This window comes from Diabrotica virgifera, chromosome 3, assembly GCF_917563875.1.
Source record: "Diabrotica virgifera virgifera chromosome 3, PGI_DIABVI_V3a".
NCBI classification, from domain to species: domain Eukaryota; kingdom Metazoa; phylum Arthropoda; class Insecta; order Coleoptera; family Chrysomelidae; genus Diabrotica; species Diabrotica virgifera.
This window is the reverse complement of record NC_065445.1, coordinates 48,762,859-48,783,317: the sequence shown is the minus strand read 5'-3', so window position 1 is coordinate 48,783,317 and position 20,459 is coordinate 48,762,859. Positions and strand designations below refer to the sequence as shown.

Below are 20,459 nucleotides of genomic sequence, written 5' to 3'. Positions count from 1 at the left end.
GTAAACTATACATCAATCAAGAAGAAATAAAACAGGTTAAAGAATTCTGCTATCTTGATAGTATAATAGTGCAAAAGTTGGAGTCCAGGCAAACATTAAACATAGAATAGGAAAAAGAACAACAGACAACAGGCCTTTGAAATCCTCTCATATCATATCTCAACATAAATTAGCCAAAACACATTTAATAGTATCATCAAATCAATACTACTATATGTGAGGGATACTACGATATGGGAGTGAGACATGAACAATATCAGAAGGAAATGCAAGGAAGAGTTTTTGTAAATAGATTCCCACAAAATATTCTGAAGATGTATTGGCCCAACACCATAACAAATGAAGAATTGTGGAATGCATTAAGACAAAGAAGCAGAGGATGAAGCTAGTAGGTAATAACTCATTCTAACAGGTGGGTAAATAAACTTTGAAAAACACATTTTTTATTAATTTTATTATTTAAAGAAATTACAATTTTTATTTAAAATTACTTTATTAGGTACATACCTAACCACTATTACCGAATAATTTATTGAGATCAAATTTTTTTATTTGAAGCTCTACTTCTAAAATTTCTTTTTTTCTTGTTGAAAAATACTATCTTACTTCTTTTTTCTAGTCTTGCTGTTTCAATTTTTTTTGTAAAAGATACATTAAGGGTTTCGCTCCCTACATCTTTTACTTTTTTATTTTTTGAACGAGCCTGAGACATCTTGGCTGTCTTCTTGGGCAGGACAGCAGTTGTCGTGGGTGTACTGAGCAGCACAGTGGAAGTAGAGGGTACATTGGACGTCTGCTATGTGTCTTCCAATTGTAGGTAATCTACTTCCACTTGACTGTCTTGTGCAACTATAAAAATAAAAAAAATTTCAATTGTTTTAGATGTACCAGATAGTTTTTTCTTTATAAAAAAAATCTTTCTCGAATTAGGTAGGTAGTTACTTTTATTTATATACTTTAGCTATCTTAATAGCTAAGTTAATAATCTACCTTAATTTAGAATTGGAATAAATAATTATAATAATTAATTCGTATTAATAATATTTATTGATATTAATTCTCATATTTTGAGTTTGCTTAAATTTGGTTTACAAAAGATCTTTTTTTTGTTTAATGATGTCTATAGATAGGCACAAGGTCTGGCTATGGGGAACCGCTTATCACCCTTGTTCTCAGATTTATTATTGATCAACATAGAAATAATATCTTTAACAATCAAACTTTAAACAATAATACCTTTCAAAAAATCTTAAATTGACTTAGAACTGTAGGATACAATATCCAATTTAGATGGAAATCTTTCAGATGCCAAAAACATTCTAGATTTACTCAAAAACTTACATCCGGATGTACATACTTTGGAAACAATGGATAAACTTAAGTTAATCTTTAGAAAACCGACTAGACCGACTATACCATACCTCCCTCTTCTAATCATCCTTTTTAACAGAAGGTGGCTTCTTTCTATTGCTACATCCATAGAATACGTAAACCTAGCATTATCAGATAATAGTTTTAAATAATTAAACTAATGGTCACTGTACTACATTTGTGGATAACGTGCTGAACAAAAAAATGTTCTAATTCAGAAGTTTTGTACAGATCAAGACCATATACAGGTTATTGTTCAGATAATATTGGAAATATTGATCAAGCTTTATATATATAAATAAATTTAAAATTAGTTACCTTTATTTAAATAAATTAATAAAATAAGGACTCACCAGATGTGAAGAAACCAGATGCACTGTCACAACTGTTGGGTAAAGGTTGGATTTGATTGCCAATCAAACTCAACATTTGTGCCCCTACATCTGTGAGACGAGGCCTAAATGTGCCACCACCTGTTGCAAGTATGTCTTTCTGAAAACAATTCATTAGTTCATTACTGATTAAGAAATGAAAGGGTTAAAATCAAAGTGGTGTAAGTCATATTCTTGAAATGATGTAAGCCCTATTTTATAATCTTGATATTATATACACAGACCTCTTCAGAGAAAAAGTGGTGTGTAAGTTTTTACTGTAAATACTTACACCACTTTTCCTGATGAAAAAATGTCTATTTACCAAAGTTATAAAGCAAGACTTCCATCATTTCACAAATATGACTTACACCTCTTTGGCGTTAACACCCTCAAATACTAAACTTCTATTGTCTCAACACTAGGTTAGTTCCCATCATAAAATTAGTTTCATTGGATTATATTTTTATAAAAATATTCCACTCAGAAATAGTGTAATTCGACTGACCTGGTGTTAAGAGCTTTAAATTTAAGTTACCTACTTTGTCCGCAGTTTGGTCTCTCTTCAACTGGTCCAAAACCTTCTGCTCATTATATTTTTGAATCTGCAATGTAATTAATCCATATAGCTCTAAATCAACCGAAAGTTTTATACACTTACATTTTCCTCTGCTACTTTTTGGCTAGTGACCCTTTTTAAGTTTATATATGCAGTGTTCAGCTGCTTGGGAGTTCTGGGAAATTCAGCGCTATTTTTTCCCAGGTTTCATTGTTTTGGTTGGTGGACATAGCATTGGTACATTATTTGTTTTCAATTTAATATGCTTGTATCTGAAAACAAAAATACAATTAGAAATTTGTTCTGTAAGTTAGAAAATTTCGTACTTACTTTCCAATTATTTCCAACAGCAAACATTTCTCTCTCTCTCTCAGTATAATTTTTGCGTGGAGGATTTCCGTTGGTATTGCTCATTTTTAATATATTTTTTAATTATATAAATTATGTAGTTATTTACTATGGATTGAAATTTTTTGGTTATAAAATGAAATTTTGAAGGATGACAGCCGATTGTGACAGTATCGATACCAAATCGTATGTCAGATAATTGATTTTCTACGATCATATAATTTTAAGATGATCGACGTTTGAGAAACTCGTCACTGGTTAACAGTTGATCAAATCTAACAGCTCGATTAGATGATCGAAGATTTGAATAACGTTTCGGAAACCGGCTGTAAGTCGAGCAACATCTTTTAACAGGATAAACGTTGGTATTTTCTTCGAAATATTCCAAAAAATTCGAATTTTCGTAATGTTACAACTAGCCCCAATAGATGTTACAAATAGCCCCAAGCGCGGGGTAAGTTGTAACAATGCACTTTTTTTGGTAAAATGCTAGTTGATTAAAAAATAACAGTCTTCTTAACTTTTCTTCAGTTCAATTTTATTCAGAAAGAGTTAAACTAGCGTTTAGTCTTTAATTAGTGATAATTGGGAAAATAGCTGTCAAGATATATTTTATTTTATGAAAATTGTTACAACTAGCCCCCTGCTCCCCTACTTTAGTTGTCGCATGCAACAAAATTTAGAAACCTCTATATTTACGAATGGATAACTCCACAAACGAAATAGCATGGAAGGGACATAAATCAAATAATTTTGAAACAAAGGAAGGATTAAGACAAGGAGACCCACTATCAACGACTCTTTTTAATGTAATACTGGAAGGAATAATCAGGAAAAGTAAAATAAGCACACAGGAAACGATTTTTAAAAATGGCCACCAATGTATTGCATTCGCAGATGATCTAACATTATTATCGACAAGTAAGAAAGAGCTAACAAAATTAATGAGCAATATAATAAAACAAGCCAAACCTTTTGGTCTTCTCATAAATAAGGAAAAGACAAAATACATGATAATGGGAGAAACAGATAAAGAAAATGAAGACAATTTCACATTGGAGATAGAAGGAGAAAATGTATGCGCATTTAAAAGAGTTTCAGAATTTACATACCTGGGTGTAAAAGTAGATGAAAAGGGACATGGGGAAGGGGAAATAAAAGCAAGAACAGCAAAAGCAAACAAAAAGTATGGAGCATTGCGTCCATTAATGAAATCCAAAGATGTGTCAAGAAAAACAAAAATAAGAATCTACAAAACAGTTATCAGACCTACAGCTACATATGCATGTGAAACATGGGTGCTTAAAAAATCAGAAATAGACCTTTTAGAAAGATGGGAGAGGAAAATACAACGAGCAATATATGGAGGCGTGAAAATAGACGGTCAATGGAGAAGAAGAAATAATAAGGAACTTGAAGAACTATATAATGAACCAAAAATAACGACGGCAATCAAAGCACAGAGAATCCGATACTTAGGACACATAGAAAGAATGGGAAAGGCGAGAATGCCAAAAATGGTTCTATTACGTAAGCCAATACAAAAAAGAAGAATAGGAAGACCAAGAAGGAGATGGAAGGACAGCGTATATGAAGACTTAAAACAAAGTAATATTGTAAACTGGAAAGAAAAAGCTTTGGACAGAAAACAATGGAAGGAAGTGGTGAAGAAATGTATGGAAAGACTATAATGTTAAGTGTAGTATTAAGTGTTTTATACAAACAAATGTAATATTGTATATATTATAGTAGTATAGGATATAGCATTATATATAAATATGTAATAGTAATTGTAAGGAAAAATTAAATCTTTCAGCCCTAGGCCTTCACGGCCTGTTGAGCTTAATAAATAATATTTACGAAACCCCCCTACCAAAAATTTTCCGAAATAGAAAAGTTATCCGACTCGACGTGAAAAACTGAATAAAAAAAGTCTCACGGGGGAGGTAATAATTTTTTTAAAGTTTGGCCCAAGACCTAAAAAAATAGCCTTATTTTATAATAAAAAATAATCCTTAATTATCCACACATTGACTTTATTTTCGACTTAAATAAAGATTTTGTTAAACAAGGACACCAGTAAACGCTGATGAATATCGACAAAAAAACTAGTTGGAATTCACGCACAGACCTCCTCAATTTCAATAATAAACGCGCACACACTCGACTAGCTGATGCGATGCTCAATCAAGGCCGCAGAGAAAGAAATCAAAAGCAGGAAAAAAGTTAAAGATACGAGGAAGAGGGACGTCCGAGCAGGCGTGTGCGTACAAGAAGCAGAGTCCCGAAAGAAAGAAAAGTTTAAACATGGTCACTGCCCTCATGGTAAAGCAGTGCCGGATTGCACGAGGGTCGTAAACAAATATTGCAAAGATGTTTTCACTAAGTACACTCTTATAAAGGACTTACATAATATAAAGTATTAAGGTGACACAGTAGCGATCAACAGGTAGCCAAAACGCGTTCCAAGATTGCGGCTGTAATTTTGAATATTTTTTCGAGATATTTGGCACACGTATTCGTAATAAAGGATGGCGGTACATAGCCCAATTTGAAAAATATATTAATATGTGGAAATTACTCTGTAATTAAATACAATATTAAAAAAACGAGCCTGTACCGCCATTAAGAAGAACAAAAAAATACACTTTCTTCAAATAAACTTTTTTATCCGATGTCTAGATTTTGTGTCATTTTGGAACTACTAATGAAATAAAAAATTTTAGTAGTTCCAAAATGACACAAAATCTAGGCATCGGATAAAAAAGTTTATTTGAAGAAAGTGTATTTTTTTGTTCTTTTTAATGGCGGTACAGGCTCGTTTTTTTAATATTGTATTTAATTACAGAGTAATTTCCACATATTAATATATTTTTCAAATTGGGCTCTGTACCGCCATTCTTTATTATATTACGAATACGTATGCCAAATATCTCGAAAAAATATTCAAAATTACAGTCGCAATCTTGGAATGCGTTTTCGCTACCTGTTGATCGCTACTGTTTCCTCTTAATGGTTTTAAAATTTTCAAAAACCAGTTCCATAAAAAATTTGTTTTAAACAATATTAAAACTTACTAAGAAATACAGTTCAATATTAAGAAAAAGAGAATAAAAGAGACGAATACAAACGAAGTCTTCAAATATGAAAGGAAAAATCCTCCACTGCAACTAAAGATGAAAATTTGTCACCTCAAACACCTTATTATAGAGAAAGAAACAATACACCCATCAATCAAGGAAATACCTACGCGAATCAATAAAACGCGAAATAATATCAAATCTAAAACTAATGACATATCCTCGGAACAATTATTACAATACGTATGATGGTGATGCTCCCGTTGGTCAAAACCAAAACACAATATAATATAGTGGTTAGAACTGAGAATGATAACATTTCGGAAGAGTGGTCTTCTAGACGAATTGTTTGCTCGCTGCATAAAATGGGAGATCAATTAGAACGTAAAAATTGTAATGGAATAACCCTCTCCACAATATGAAAAATATTGTTGGGAGGGTTATTCCATTGTACATTGTACAATTTGGTCGTTTGGCCATTTAAGAAAATATCTGGAGAAAGTTCTTGTTGAGTATCGATGTGGTTGTACACTTGATCGATAAATTCTTTTCTCCTTGTCAACCTAGATCCATCCATTTCTGGATGGTGTAGGTATGGCCCAATTCTGTCCATCTTTCTGTGTACTGCGCTATTATAATCATCCACTGTTTGCCCGACACTATTCCTATGTCGACTTCCCATCTCTTTTGGGATTTATCAGCGCTTCATTTCGTCGCCCTTGGCCTATACTCCATGATTCTTAGTGTGACACTGTTATAATCATCTAAAGGTGATTCATGGAAGATTATACAGAATGCTAGAATATGATATGGATGATACCCAATTTGGGTTCCGCATTGGAACAAGAGAGGCATTGTTTGCGTTTAATGTCCTCTCTCAAAGATGCTTAGATATGAACCTGGATATTTATTCCTGTTTCATCGACTTCGAAAAAGCGTTCGACAGGGTCCGACATGAAAAACTAATAAAATTATTGAAAAACAGAGATATAGACAGACGAGATTGACGAATTATCATCAATCTGCATTGGAATCAAAAGGCCAATATAAAGATTAAAGAAAAAGAATCTGAGAATATTGATATAAAGAGAGAAGTAAGACAGGGTTGTGTTCTGTCGCCGCTACTGTTTAACCTGTACAGTGAAGCCATATTTCAGGAAGCGATAGCGGGGCTAAGTGATGGAATCTCTATAAACGGAAGAATAGTAAATAACATCAGATTCGCTGATGACACCGTTATAATGGCAGACACCCTGGAATCGCTACAAGAATTGCTAAATAGAATTAATTAGGTTAATGATAGAGCAAACCCAAATAGAGAAAGTTAAGACATAAAAATATCTGGGAACTTGGTTTGATGACAAAAACGACCAAAGCAAATATATTAAAGTCCGAATTGAAACTGCAAGGCAAGCATTTATAAAAATGAAGACACTGCTTACAAACAAAGACCTTCAGTTGCCTCTCAGATTGAGGACTCTAAGATGCTACATATTTTCTATATTGCTATACAGAATGGAAGCTTGGACATTGAAGAGACAACACATAAGAAGAATAGAAGCGTTCGAAATGTGGTGTTACACAAGAATATTGAAAATTCAGTGGGTTCAAAGGATTACCAATGTTGAAGAGCTACGACGTTTAAATAAGGGGTTAGAAATTATGAAAAGAATAAAAACTAGAAAACTGGAATATTTGGGTCACATTATCAAAGGAGAAAATGAGTTGCTGAGAATTATTATGCAAGGAAGGAACCAAGGAAGAAGAAGCATAGGAAGAAGACGCATCTTCCTGAGGAACCTTAGAGAATGGTTTATCTGTAGTTCATTACAAGTATTCAGAGCAGCAGCCAACAAAGTGACAATAGCCAAAGTGACTTTGTGCCAAAGTGAATAGCCAATGTGATTTTATGTATTAGTTACTATTTTTATTGGAAATCAACCACAAATTCAGTATAAATATCTTTATTTTGACGTTTCGATTTCCAGCTATCGAAACGTCAAAATAAACTTAATTCAAACTGAAATTGTGGTTAATTTCCAATAAAAATAGTAAATTGTGGTTAATTCCCAATAAAAATAGTAAATTGTGGTTAATTCCCAATAAAAATAGTAAATAATGTTAAGTTGTCACAAGAAAATAGCTTCAGAGCAATAGCAATTTTATGTAGTCTATTGTTTTCTCCTTTTCGTACTACTGTCGTTAAAAATACCTACGTGTATAACCATTTTTGTTTGTTTATGCCATTTTTAAAGATAAAAAGGCTGTGTTCTTTCTTTGAGTTGTAGTGTGATTTCAGTAGAAGTGTTTCGAATTAAAAAAATACAATAAAAGCCCTAAGGCCCATACATACAAAAAAAAATAAACAAAAAGCTAGAATTATTTAAAAAAAAGAACTCAAATAGGTTCACGACATTTTTTCCTATAATGACTTCCGCAAAGTACATATACGACTTTCTACACATCAGAAATAGACAAAAAGACGGCACTGTTAAAGAGCTTTTGTGTCGTCAGGGTACGGCGTTGTCTTCTTGTAGAGCGTTGTTTATACCATCGCGGCCACCAAAGGTCATTCACATTGCTCTCCTAGCGCTTCCATATTGTGTGTTGTGCTCATTATATACACGGTGGATATCATATATTATTATTATCGCAATAATTATTGATATTAGAAATTGCGCAATACGAAATCAAAATTGGAAAATTGTGAAGAACAAAATAAATATAAAAACAAATATTCCGAAAGGGTCTAGCGCTAGCCGGTTAAGATAGTGAAAAATGTCCCCAGCGACACTACAAAAATAAAAATACCCTGCTGTTCTATATCAAAAAGTACACCTAAAAAAATTTTTAGACCCCTAGCGCCACCCATAACCCCCAAAAAATTAAAACGTGTTTTTTCGTTTTTTGGTGATATCTTTGGTTCTGATCATCATAGAAACTTCTTTTCTCTTTCACTTTGTAGGATTTTTTATTGCCTATAACAAAATATTTTTTCCAAAATTTTAAACGCGAAATTAAATTTTTGTTTTCGAAATTTTTAAACTCTGTTTAAAAAAAATTAGACCGGCCAAAATGTGACCAAAACGGAGAACTCATGTTTGTTTTGCAGTCTAGTAATATTAAATCTAAAAAATTTATGAACTGATTCTGTACTGCTTCTATTGTAAATTCAATATTATTATTATGGAGTGAATTAATGATGATAAAAATTGGTCAAGTTGACTGTTAGTTCCTGTAAAGCATACTAGTATATTTTATCATCTACGTAAGTATATAACATTAATTATAGTTAAGTATGTACATATATGCAAAAATCAGGAAGTGAACTCGGACGATGTTGCGGTTCTAGTCAATGAGCACTTAAATGCAAATACTGCATTGTCGTTTCATAATAAGTTATTACGAGGTGGGCTGGCAATTTCTGTTTTGTATAATACTTAAAAAATGACGGCTTTATGACCACAGAACCATAAAATCGAATTCTCAGAAGAATAAAGGGAATTTTCAAGGTTATAACATACGAAAATCACGCAAGCAAGGTAACTATGCTACCTAATGAAGCAAAGTTCCTGAAACGGTTGGATTTGAAGGATGTACATATATTTATTCGAACGCCTAAGCATTAGGCGTTAAATAAAATAGCTCCTACATAAAATTATCTTTGTCGTCTTTCAAGAATACAATAGAACATCTGTTACCAATAAACTGACAATAGACATAACTTGGAAAAAGTTGTAATAAACTTTTAAGTTGGATGTTTATCTAAGTTGTAAAGTACCGGCCACCTAGGAAGAACGGCGCAAATTCTCATCTCCAGCTCAAACTGTGTTCACACTAATCACAACACTTTATGGTGATTACTACATCACAAAATATCTGAAAATAGCCAATAGCGTACAGATCTTTTCCTTTCTTTCTCTAACACATATTATGTATGTTACACTTTTCTGCAAATTACAGACATTCAATAACACCGGTTCCTCATTTTTCTGGATCAGGATGGGAAAGACATCAGAACACTGGATCAGGGTCGCATCAGGAAGGAAGACGAATAAAATATTGTACATTATTGGTCTGAGATTACTGATATAGTCTGCTCACTAAAGATGTATTCGAATATCTGTGATATTTGACACCCACCCTCACACAGAGCAAATTAAGACGTGGACAAAGCAGCATCTCGTTTACGTCTTTCTTGTGTAAACAAGTGTAAGCTCAGAAACAGACGAACCATTCTGCAGCGCTACTCTGTGGCGCCACAAAGTAGCTTTCGACGATTAGTCATAAATACTTATGTAAATTAAATGTGCCCTTCCAGAGGAGCGACAGTAGAGAGCCACTGTCGCCAATCCTTGCTGCTATTGACGTCCACTACAAAACCGTTGGCGCTACAAAATAGCCTGTCTAAGGCCCAAACCAGACGGGCCACTCTGCAGCGCTACTCTGTGGATACACAGAGTGGCTGAAACAGGCGATTTTCTAGCACCCGCGACTACGCTGCGAAGTGGATCGTTTGGAAGGGTGCGGCGTTTAATGTAATGAGTGAGAAAAAAAAGTAAGCTTGTTCAAATTATTAAAAACCTGCTTGCTAATAATCTTTTAAAAAAGTGCGTTCGTCAAACTCAGTGTTTGTAATGTCCATAGTTTTAAATATTTTATAAAATTTCAACGCTTTTGAAAAAATACCAATAAACTCAATAAATGGAATTAAGAAGAACCAGTAAAAAAACAGCTATATCACAGAAAAAAGCACATAAAAAATCAACCAGTACATACATCGGGTATTCTACAGACGTAAAATAGTTTGATACAACCTGACAACTGAGTGAAAGTGAAAAACATGTTACCTTGCAACCCCCTTTTAACTGATATCTTATCGTTTTGTTTTCAACAACAAACAATAATACCTTTTTTGACCTAGGATGGGACCCCACTATTTAACATAAATAAACAAACAAGATTGTATTTGTTTTGTTCAGTCCAAATGCATCCAATGTACAATTAATAAAATGTAAATATAAATAGAGAAAACATTGCTTATGGGATTTATTCTTTTCGATAGGGCTACCTTCTTTAAAATCAGAAACAAATAATTCAAAGATGACGTCCCACGCTTTTCCTTTGCATGCCCTATAAATATACCCTCGTGTTCTTGTATCACATATTATATCCGGTCTGTTTTGCACTTCAATCAAAAACCGTTCCGAATCGAAATTCATTTTAGGTGCTCACCCTATAAATTCTCGTAAAAATCTGCGGCAGCTACAAAAGTGGTCCGTCTGAATGGCGTTTTCCACTAGTGGACGCCACTAGCAGTGAGGCTTGGCGACTGTGGCTGGCCACAGTCGCTCGTCTGGGGTGCGACGTCCACTTCACATAAGAACCCACGATAAATCATCGGAAGCTGCTTTGTGGATCCACAGAGTAGCGGTGCAGAGTGGCCCGTCTGGTTTGGGCCTAAGCCACTTTGTGGCGCCACAGAGTAGCGCTGCAGAGTGGCTCGTCTGTTTCTGAGCTTAAAAGTTTTCGCATCATTTTCTTGGTAGCCTTTAGACCCAAGTTTGGCACATCTCCACATCTCGACATTCAGGATCTGACTGACGACTGACGACGTGACAGTAACTTGGATGGACAATTAATAGTGCACATAGGCATTCACACGGCTTTTAGTAACTAGTACGGAATTGTAGCTCTAGGATTTTTTTTCTCTGATTCTGGCCTTGGTTTAGAACTAGAACCTTTAGCCACGTAATTGTATAACTTATCACTAACTCAGGTGTAATGTGTAGTGTGTGTGTGTGCTGAGTAAGTGTCTTGTTACTTTGCAAAGTCGACGTCATTGTCTTTGCAAAGAGACGCTAATTGTATCCGAACGTCTGCGGTCCCTCCGATGAGTACCGATCAGCTCTAGGATTTGTTTATGTTTATTGCGTTTCTGTTCATGTTCTGTTTTGTTAATTTTATTTATATCCCAAATAATTAATTCTTAGTAGAAATCAAGAATTTAATTTACGGAAAATTTAGAAAAATTAACAATACAGTTTCTAAGCTATTTTATTAGTGAAACTTTGAACTTGAGAAACGACAACAAAAGGGAGTTGGTAACAGGAAAATTGTTTCAAACAAACTTATCGAAAATGTACGTCCCTTCAAAATAATTAAACCTTTTGACACATCCTGTTTACTAGAAAGATTTTATCTGTCGTTTATATTTACAAGAAAATGATTTTCATCCATTATCAACAATACCGGAATTATCGTCTGGACGTAAAATTTCAAGGACAACTTTATGATTTCATTTTTATGTCAACATTGATTGGAAGTATTTTTTAGATAGAAAAGTGGGACAAGGCGAGCGATTTTTGCGTAGTTTTAATGCTAAATATCAATAAAAAAATTGTGTTTGTTTAACTGGTTGTCTACGTTGGATTACGTGATTTCAACTTTTGTAGTCTGTTGCTGTATTAAATTGTTTATGTGTTTTAGATTATCTGACGGCTTATACGTGCGATCGAAAATTTATTGTGTTCAAGATTTTATCTTTGTGACTAGGTTTTTTAATAACTGGTTCTGTTTTCTATTTTTATATTTTCGAAACATCACCTGTCATTCTTCATTCTCTATACTTTATCGAACTGCAGAAGTCGTGATTGTATAATGTTTGTGTATTATTATATTATACAGAGCCATGAAACAAAATTGTAGTAATATAATACCGGCAACACCGTATTTTTATACTTGGTCTCCCTAAGAACCAACTTGGCGATAGCTCCTCAGAAATCAAGCGAAATGTGTGTCTATAAAAGAATTCTAAATATGTCCCGGACAAAGACAGCACTAACCTGTCAATTCTGGAAGAGCTTTATATAAAATACAGTGTATTCAAAGAAAGTAAACTGAGCATACCCAAATGACTTCGGTCACATAGCGAGAATACGAGGACCATCGTACTATTAGACCAGGGGTGAGAGCACGCCAAATAGAATTTTATTTTGCTGACGTTACAAAATCGAATTTCACAATGGGAGAATCGACGGTTGCTAGGCAACGTGACGTCACTAAAATAGAATTCTATTTTAGTGACGTCACGTTGCCTAGCAACCGTCGATTCTCCCATTATGAAATTATATTTTGTGACGTCAGCAAAATAGAATTATATTTGGCGTGCTCTGGGCCCAGGGCGCATCTGTAAAAATATTAGCACATTTGGACATTGAGAGGTGACTCATATTTTTTTGCAGAAATTGCTTAAAAATAACTCATATAATAATATTTGAGTTATCCTCCCATTCAAAAAGGTCCGGAACATTGTTTAAATATAATCAAAATGTCAAAAAATGAAGGAAAAATTCCATTTTTTTCTTCGTTTTTTGATTATAACTTTAAAAGTATTCATTTCCAAGAAAAGTTGCTCCGACATAAAAGTTGCGCAATTAAATTTTCTACAATATAGGATTAGTTAAATATTTTTAAAATTGTCACCCTTGTTGCGAAATAGCAATAATTGCGAAAAAAGCATAAAAAAACAAGTATTCGCATTTTACGTTTTTCAACCATTTATGCTACACTTAGGACCATCATGTTTTACCCAAAAAATCTTTATGACATAATAAAATAATACTGTGAATTTCATTAAGATCGGTTGAATAGATTTTGCAAAATAAATTTTGCAATCCAGCTTTCGCAAAAAAAATTCATTTTTTCAAAATGTTGCAGGACTGAAAATAAAACAGACAGAAAGTTGAATTTTTTTACATATAGAAGAATACTGTACCTTTCATTTGCAATTTGCAAAATTAAAATCGGTTAACCACCGCGGCGTCAGGAATTTTTTTAAATAAACATTAATTTTTGGTGCTACGCGCAGGACAGCGGATAATTTGCTCTGATTGGGCATTCCAATGACCTTTGATAATGATTGATAAATTTTAATTTTTAGTACATTTCGATATAAATAAATAAATTTGTTTATTGCAAAATAAAAACACACACTGTCCTTTGAAATAACACTTTTTTTAGCAAAAACTTTCTTTGTTCATATATTTTAACTTATAGAATAAAAGTCTATTATTTTTAAACATATGCAATTGTTTAAACAATATTTCACAAACAATAATCAAATTAGTTTGATTTTTGTGGAAATAAAATATTAAAATACAACAAAATATAGAGTAAGAAAATAATATACTTATTAGATAAAGATTCGAAGAAATCAACTTATGTGAATCGAACACCGCTGTCCTGCGCGTAGCACCAAAAATTAATGTTTATTTAAAAAAATTCCTGACGCCATGGTAGTTAATCGATTTTAATTTTGCAAATTGGAAATGAAAGGTGCAGTATTCTTCTATAATATGTAAAAAAAATGTCAACTTGCTATCTGCTTTATTTTCAGTCCTGCAACATTTAAAAAAAAATTAATTTTTTTGCGAAAGCTGGATTGCAAAATTTATTTTGCAAAATATGATCTTGAACCGATCTTAATCAAGTCTATATCATAAAGTTTTTTTGTGTAAAATATGAAGCTCCTAAGTGTAGAATAAATGGGTGAAAAACATAAAATGGGACTACATACTTGTTTCTTTATGTTTTTTTTCGCAATTATTGCTATTTTGCAACAAGGGTGACAATTCTTAAAATTCTTAACCAATCCTATATTGTAGGAAATTTAATTACGCAACTTTTATGTCAGTGCAACTTTTTCTCGGAAGTGAATACTTTAAAAGTTATAATCAAAAAACCAAGAAAAAAATCGAATTTTTCCTTCATTTTTTGACATTTTGATTATTTAAACAATGTTCCGGACCTTTTTGAGTGGGAGGATAACTCAATTATTATTATATGAGTTAATTCCAAGCAATTTCTGCAAAAAAATATGAGTCACCTCTCAACGTCCATGTCAAAACAGATGCGCCCTTGACTATATTGGTAGTAGAACGAAAGGTAGACGGTCGAAGACCAAGAGGAAAATCTCAAACACGATGGGCAGACCAAATAAAGACTCTGGTAAGAAAAAACCCTACATGAAGCCGTCCATTTCGCACGAGATCGCAACTAATGGAGACAGCAAGCTAACAATATTTAGAGTGCCACTACAGCCGTTATTAATACGCCGTTTTTGATCAAATTCCAGTTGGCGCAATGATATGAAATGACTGTAATTTCGAGACCCATCTATTCTTAATTCTTGTAAGTTTTATTGTATATGAGTGACATTACATTTTCCATAAGATGTGTTCGGTGTCTTTTGGTGGAGCACATTTTTGTCTATAAGTATTACACCTATAAAAATTACGAAATAATACAGAAAATAGGGACACCAAAAAAGTTTTTCGATAGCTTAATAGGGGAGTGCAATTAGAACGAGAAGATACAATGTTTCGGAAAAAATCAAACAAGGTTATATTTTTCTAAAACTTTTTTTGTTAGTTTATAAATATGTTAAAGTAAAAAGTTCTACTCACAAATTTCGCCGCTAATTGTTTATTAATTGTTTAAACAATAACAATTGTTTTGTATAAATAATGTTAAGAATATGGGTGAATTCAACATTTTATTTTGATAAAAAATGTTTCTATTTTAGTTTTGATTATGCTGAACCCGAATCTGACATTACAATTTGCAAATTCAAAATGGCGGATTCAAAATGGTGGATTTTTTCCTAAAATTCCTTAAAAAGCAGTTGTAAAATCGGAATTTTTTTTATAAAACGTGTTTGTTTACATATATGTGGATATTTTTGAGAGGTTGCTGAACCTGAATCAAATTTTGATAATTTAAATTATAAAATGGCAGATCCAAAATGGCGGATAACTTAAAAAATAGTTGTAAAATCATAATTTCTTTACAAAATGTATTTATTTCTACATATATTTATTTTTGAGAGCTTTGATAAACCTAACTTAAATGTTAACATTATAAACTATAAAATGGCGGATCCAAAATGCGGATTTTCTAAAAAGAACATAAAAAAGAACATTTTTCTAAAACATTTATTGTCTTTATTTTTAACAGGTTGTTGAATCTGAATTAAAGATTAAAAATTAAAATTTCAAAATGGCGGATCCAAAATGGCGGATATTTAAATGAAAAACAAGTAGAATCCAATCAAACAAATATGGAATTTCATTCTTAAAAAAAGATAAACAAATAATTTTCACAATAATATTAAAAATTAAAATGTATTAGAAAGAAAGAACAAATTATTCAAAATCTATCTCTTCAATATTCAAAAAATTGTTGCAATGGGATCATAAATAAAAAGTTATTCTTAGTAAAATGCTCTGCATATTCTAAAACTTTAAATGCAATCATAAAATATCAATTTTTCCTATATTTCCTATATCCAAAATACCTATATTTTTCATAATACTGAAAATTGTTATTATGGAAAGTTGTTCAGAATTAAAAACGATGTGTCAATGTGCAATTACACTTTTATGCAATTTTTTTACATAATACCTCGTATAATATTGATAAAATATAATATTTTATATTTGCATATTAAGTGTTAGACCATGCACATCTATTTATGATGAATAACTTTCTTCATAAAATTAATTATAACTCAGTTATCATAAATAATAAGTGAAAATTTAATGATGTTTGGTATAATTAATTTGAAACAATATTAAAAAAACAAATTTTCGATTAGAAGGATATAATTACATATTGGAACATAGTTTTTAATTCCAAACAACTTTTCTTTATAACAATTTTCGATATTGTGAAATATAAAGGTACTTTACTCTTGAGTGAAATTCATATTTTTTGACATACCTCGTACAAAATTAACAAAATTTGATATTTGATGGTTGCATCTTATGTTATATACGATGCAGAGTATTTTATAAAGAATAACTTTTTTTCGTAAAACTGATATTAAAAAGTTATCAATAGGTTCCAAGTTACGCAGATATACTGTATAAGAGCTAAAAAAAAATTTTTTTGTTGACCATTTATTATTGTTGAAGCTTACTATTAAATTAATTTTAGGTAAGTTTTACAGAAAAAAGTTTTGATCACTCTGTATATACATTTTTTCAGCTGGTAATTTTCGGTTGTTGTATTACATTTTTGTTATCTTTCTTAGTTTTCTCAAAAAGAAATTGTTTATTTCATTTTTAAACTAAAATAATTCAGTGTTTTTTAAAGATTACATCCTAGGCTTTAAAAAAATATAAAAAAAATTGTATTAGATTTAATCAAACTTGAGTAATACCGTCTTAAAGTGGTGGGAATTCTGTAGAACTACGAAGTTTTCAAAAATTACATTTTTTGAGACAGCGTATTATTTAAATTAAATTTTTGAGATTTTTTTTGAATGAAACATCGTTTAGTAAGATGATTGAGAGGTAAGTTGTGCAAATTTGAGAGCTTTATAAGTAAAATTGTATTAGTTACACATTTTTAAATCATTTTTAAACAAAATTCATGTAAGTCTCATTTTCCGCCCACACCGTACATATGTCCATATATTTTATTTCTTTTTATTACAACCATAAGATAGCTTATTTCATCTTCTTTCATGTCCAATTTGTAAAACTCCTTTTGATCCATTAGTTAAAGAATTACATTAAAAAAACTCAAGCGTGCACTTCTTCCAACGCTAGTTTACAGTGAGCCAATGCGTGTGAGAAGGGTGACTTTAGCGTTATAAATAAAAAAATACAGAAGCTAGAGATTTAATTTTAGAAAAATCTTTATATAAGGTTTTTTTTGTAAAATTTTCTGAATTTTTCAATGGTCAAGTCAGTTTTTTTCTAAAGATTATATTTTCGGAGTTATTTAAAAAAACATCTAACTTCGCTGTTCATTTGTTTAATAAAAAATGAAGCACCCACTTCTCGAGTAGAACTTTTTGATATGTTGTTTATTAAACATTTCTTAATGAAATTACAAAAAGTTTTATCTTGTTTGATTTTTTCCGAAGTGAAAATCTAAATGCACTCCCCTATAAGAACTGTTTGTAACGAAAGACATTAAAACTGACGTCTAGAAGCGAATAATGACACTATTTCTACGACACATTCACTAAATGACCCCACATTCAAGAATAATAGGTATTCCTTCTTTGTTGGTGCAGTAGTCACGACGAAAACAGTTATATGTGGGTGTCGCTTGTATAAAGCTATGTTTATTATCATACCAATTTGGTATACAGAAAAAGTGCACCCGACTCGTTATCTGTAGGTGTACTTTTATAAAGTTATGGTGGTACTGGTACAGTTCTGTATCAATCGAATGAATTTAAGGTGCATGCATGTCTTGATGCGGGTCAAATCATTCTCTAAATAGCAGGATGATGAGTCTAATGCAAACAAATTATTTTACTTGGATCGTTAAAGAAAATAAGAATGGGGTATTATGTGGTATTATATCGTTAAAGTTAGATAAATGGCTGAATTTATGACCAATTATATAAATGGCTATGGTTGTCTTAAAACAACAAATCTCGTGGTCACACGATACGATTGGTAGACACGAATTCGGCGCAAATAAAATATAAGACTAATCAAGAGGAAGCTAGGACAAATAATAATCCCGGACAAAAAATCCCCACAAATTATCCCAGGACGAAAAATCCCCAGACAAATAATTCCCGGACAAAAAATCCCCACAAAAAATTCAAGGCAAAAAATCCCCAAGAAATATAAATATGCTGTCGAATAGTTCTCTACTTTTCCTGCGAATGTCTCTTCTTCTTCTTCTTTTTGTATAGACATGACTCTGTCTGTTTTTTCAATGTGCCTCTAGTAAGTTGTCGTTCCATCGTTTTCGTGGTCTTCCCACTGATCGTCTTCCTATTGGGGAACCGTCTCGCGCTGTCCTGACTACCCTATTTGTTGTCATTCGGCTAATGTGGTCATTCCATTCTATTCTTCTGTTTTTTACCGAGTTATTAATGTTATCCACCTTGCATCTCCGTCGTATATCTGTAGCTCTCTCCCATAGAGTCTTGCCATCGATTTTTCGAAGGGTTTTCATCTCCGCTGTTTCGAGCAATCTTTTTGTCCTCTCTGTGTCGGGTCGTGTTTCTGCCGCGTATGTCATTATTGGTTTGATGACTGTTTTGTAAATTCTGCCTTTCATTTCTTTTCCGATAATTTTTATTTCTCCATATTGTGTCATTCCGGCAACCTGCGACTCTGTTTGCCCTATTCACTTGATCTTCCACTTCTGTTTCGAGCCTTCCGTAGCTAGATAGTCTGATATTTAAACTCCATCACTTGTTCTATTATCTGACCTTGCAGCTCCAATTTACATCTTATTGGATCTGCTGTTATAACCATGCATTCCTGTGAATGTAATCGACTCAAATGTTTTTCAACCTCAGTGCATGAGAGTTATAGCAATCGTCATGAAAACGCACGAAAATAATGATTAGTAAATATTAAGCATGAAAAACTCATACAGAAGTAAAAACTTCAAATTGTATTCTGGTATAAAATTGTTTATTAAAACTATCTAAAAAGTCATCCAAATGGATTGCAAAACGTTTTAGTTCGAATTCAGAACATCTTCAGTACATTCTGCAGAGTAGTTTGAAACTAGCACACTATTTAAAGTGGTAACCCCATAATATATGGTTTACATATTATATATTAATAGAATATGTTGACTACAAGTCGATGTTGTTAGATATAATAGAATACATGCCTAAAGGGCAACATGCTTCCTGCTGGAAAATGCTAGGTACTTGCCAGTTCAACTTGGTCTGTGCCCATTGGTTGATCTGTGCCCATTCAACTGGCAAGTACCTAGCATTTTCGAGCAGGGAAGCATGTTGCCCTTTAGGCATGTATTCTATTATATCTAACAACATCGACTTGTAGTCAACATATTCTATTAATATATAATACGTAAACCATATACTATGGGGTTACCACTTTAAATAGTGTGCTAGTTTCAAACTACTCTGCAGAATGCACTGAAGATGTTCTGAATTAGAACGAAAACGTTTTGCAATCCATTTGGATGTCTTTTTAGATAGTTTTAATAAACAATTTTATACCAGAATACAATTTGAAGTTTTTACTTCTGTATGAGTTTTTTAAACTATGGTATAGAGCCAACTATTGGGATTTTCCCATTTTATTTTAACCTTAGTAAGGCGGTGTGGGGTGCACCTGCACCCCAGACCTCGTTTTTCTCACCTATCTTATTTAATATTTTTTTTTTATTTTTGTCCATTTTTTTATTCGCATTAAATTCAATTCTAAACGCACTCCACCCATTACAGCATTTAAAACTCTTTGCGTTTAAGTCCTTTTTTTGGAAAAATGACTGTAGGGTGCAAATGATGAAAATTTCATATCCTGAATTGGACGTTTCTGATGTTCCACCTGGAGCTAACAGAGCTACGGGACAAGGTCGGTGTTACTTATGTCACAGAAAAAAGACAGAAAGTCCCGACATAACTGTATTGTGTGTAAACACGTTGTGTTGCTCACTCCGTGAAAAATTTCATGTGTTTGTCTTGCAACGATAATAATTTTTTTAAGAAGAAATGAGTACTTTGTAAAATTATGTTTCATAGTATAATAAGCAAGTCCTATTTATCTTTCAAATCAATTTCCCCGTCGTTCACATATGAAAACCAATGGATATACGGATGGGGTGCAAATTCACCCCGCACGGTCGTTTACGTAAGAATCTAAGCACCGCCTTACGAGGGTTAAGCATGAATTGTAACTTCGATTATCAAATTTTGAATTCCAATTCCAT

The 20,459-nt window shown here is 32.4% G+C and overlaps 1 long non-coding RNA gene across 1 annotated transcript; it reads right to left on the bottom strand.

Moving 5' to 3' along the window:
- Nucleotides 1–437: 437 nt before the first annotated feature.
- LOC126881835 (uncharacterized) lies at nucleotides 438–2,845 on the bottom strand. The gene is made up of 5 exons (XR_007697028.1): nucleotides 2,632–2,845; nucleotides 2,404–2,573; nucleotides 2,285–2,347; nucleotides 1,725–1,863; nucleotides 438–849 (listed from the first exon to the last, which is right to left on the bottom strand). It is a non-coding gene; the product is annotated as an uncharacterized LOC126881835 (long non-coding RNA).
- Between the last annotated feature and the right edge of the window lie 17,614 nt (nucleotides 2,846–20,459).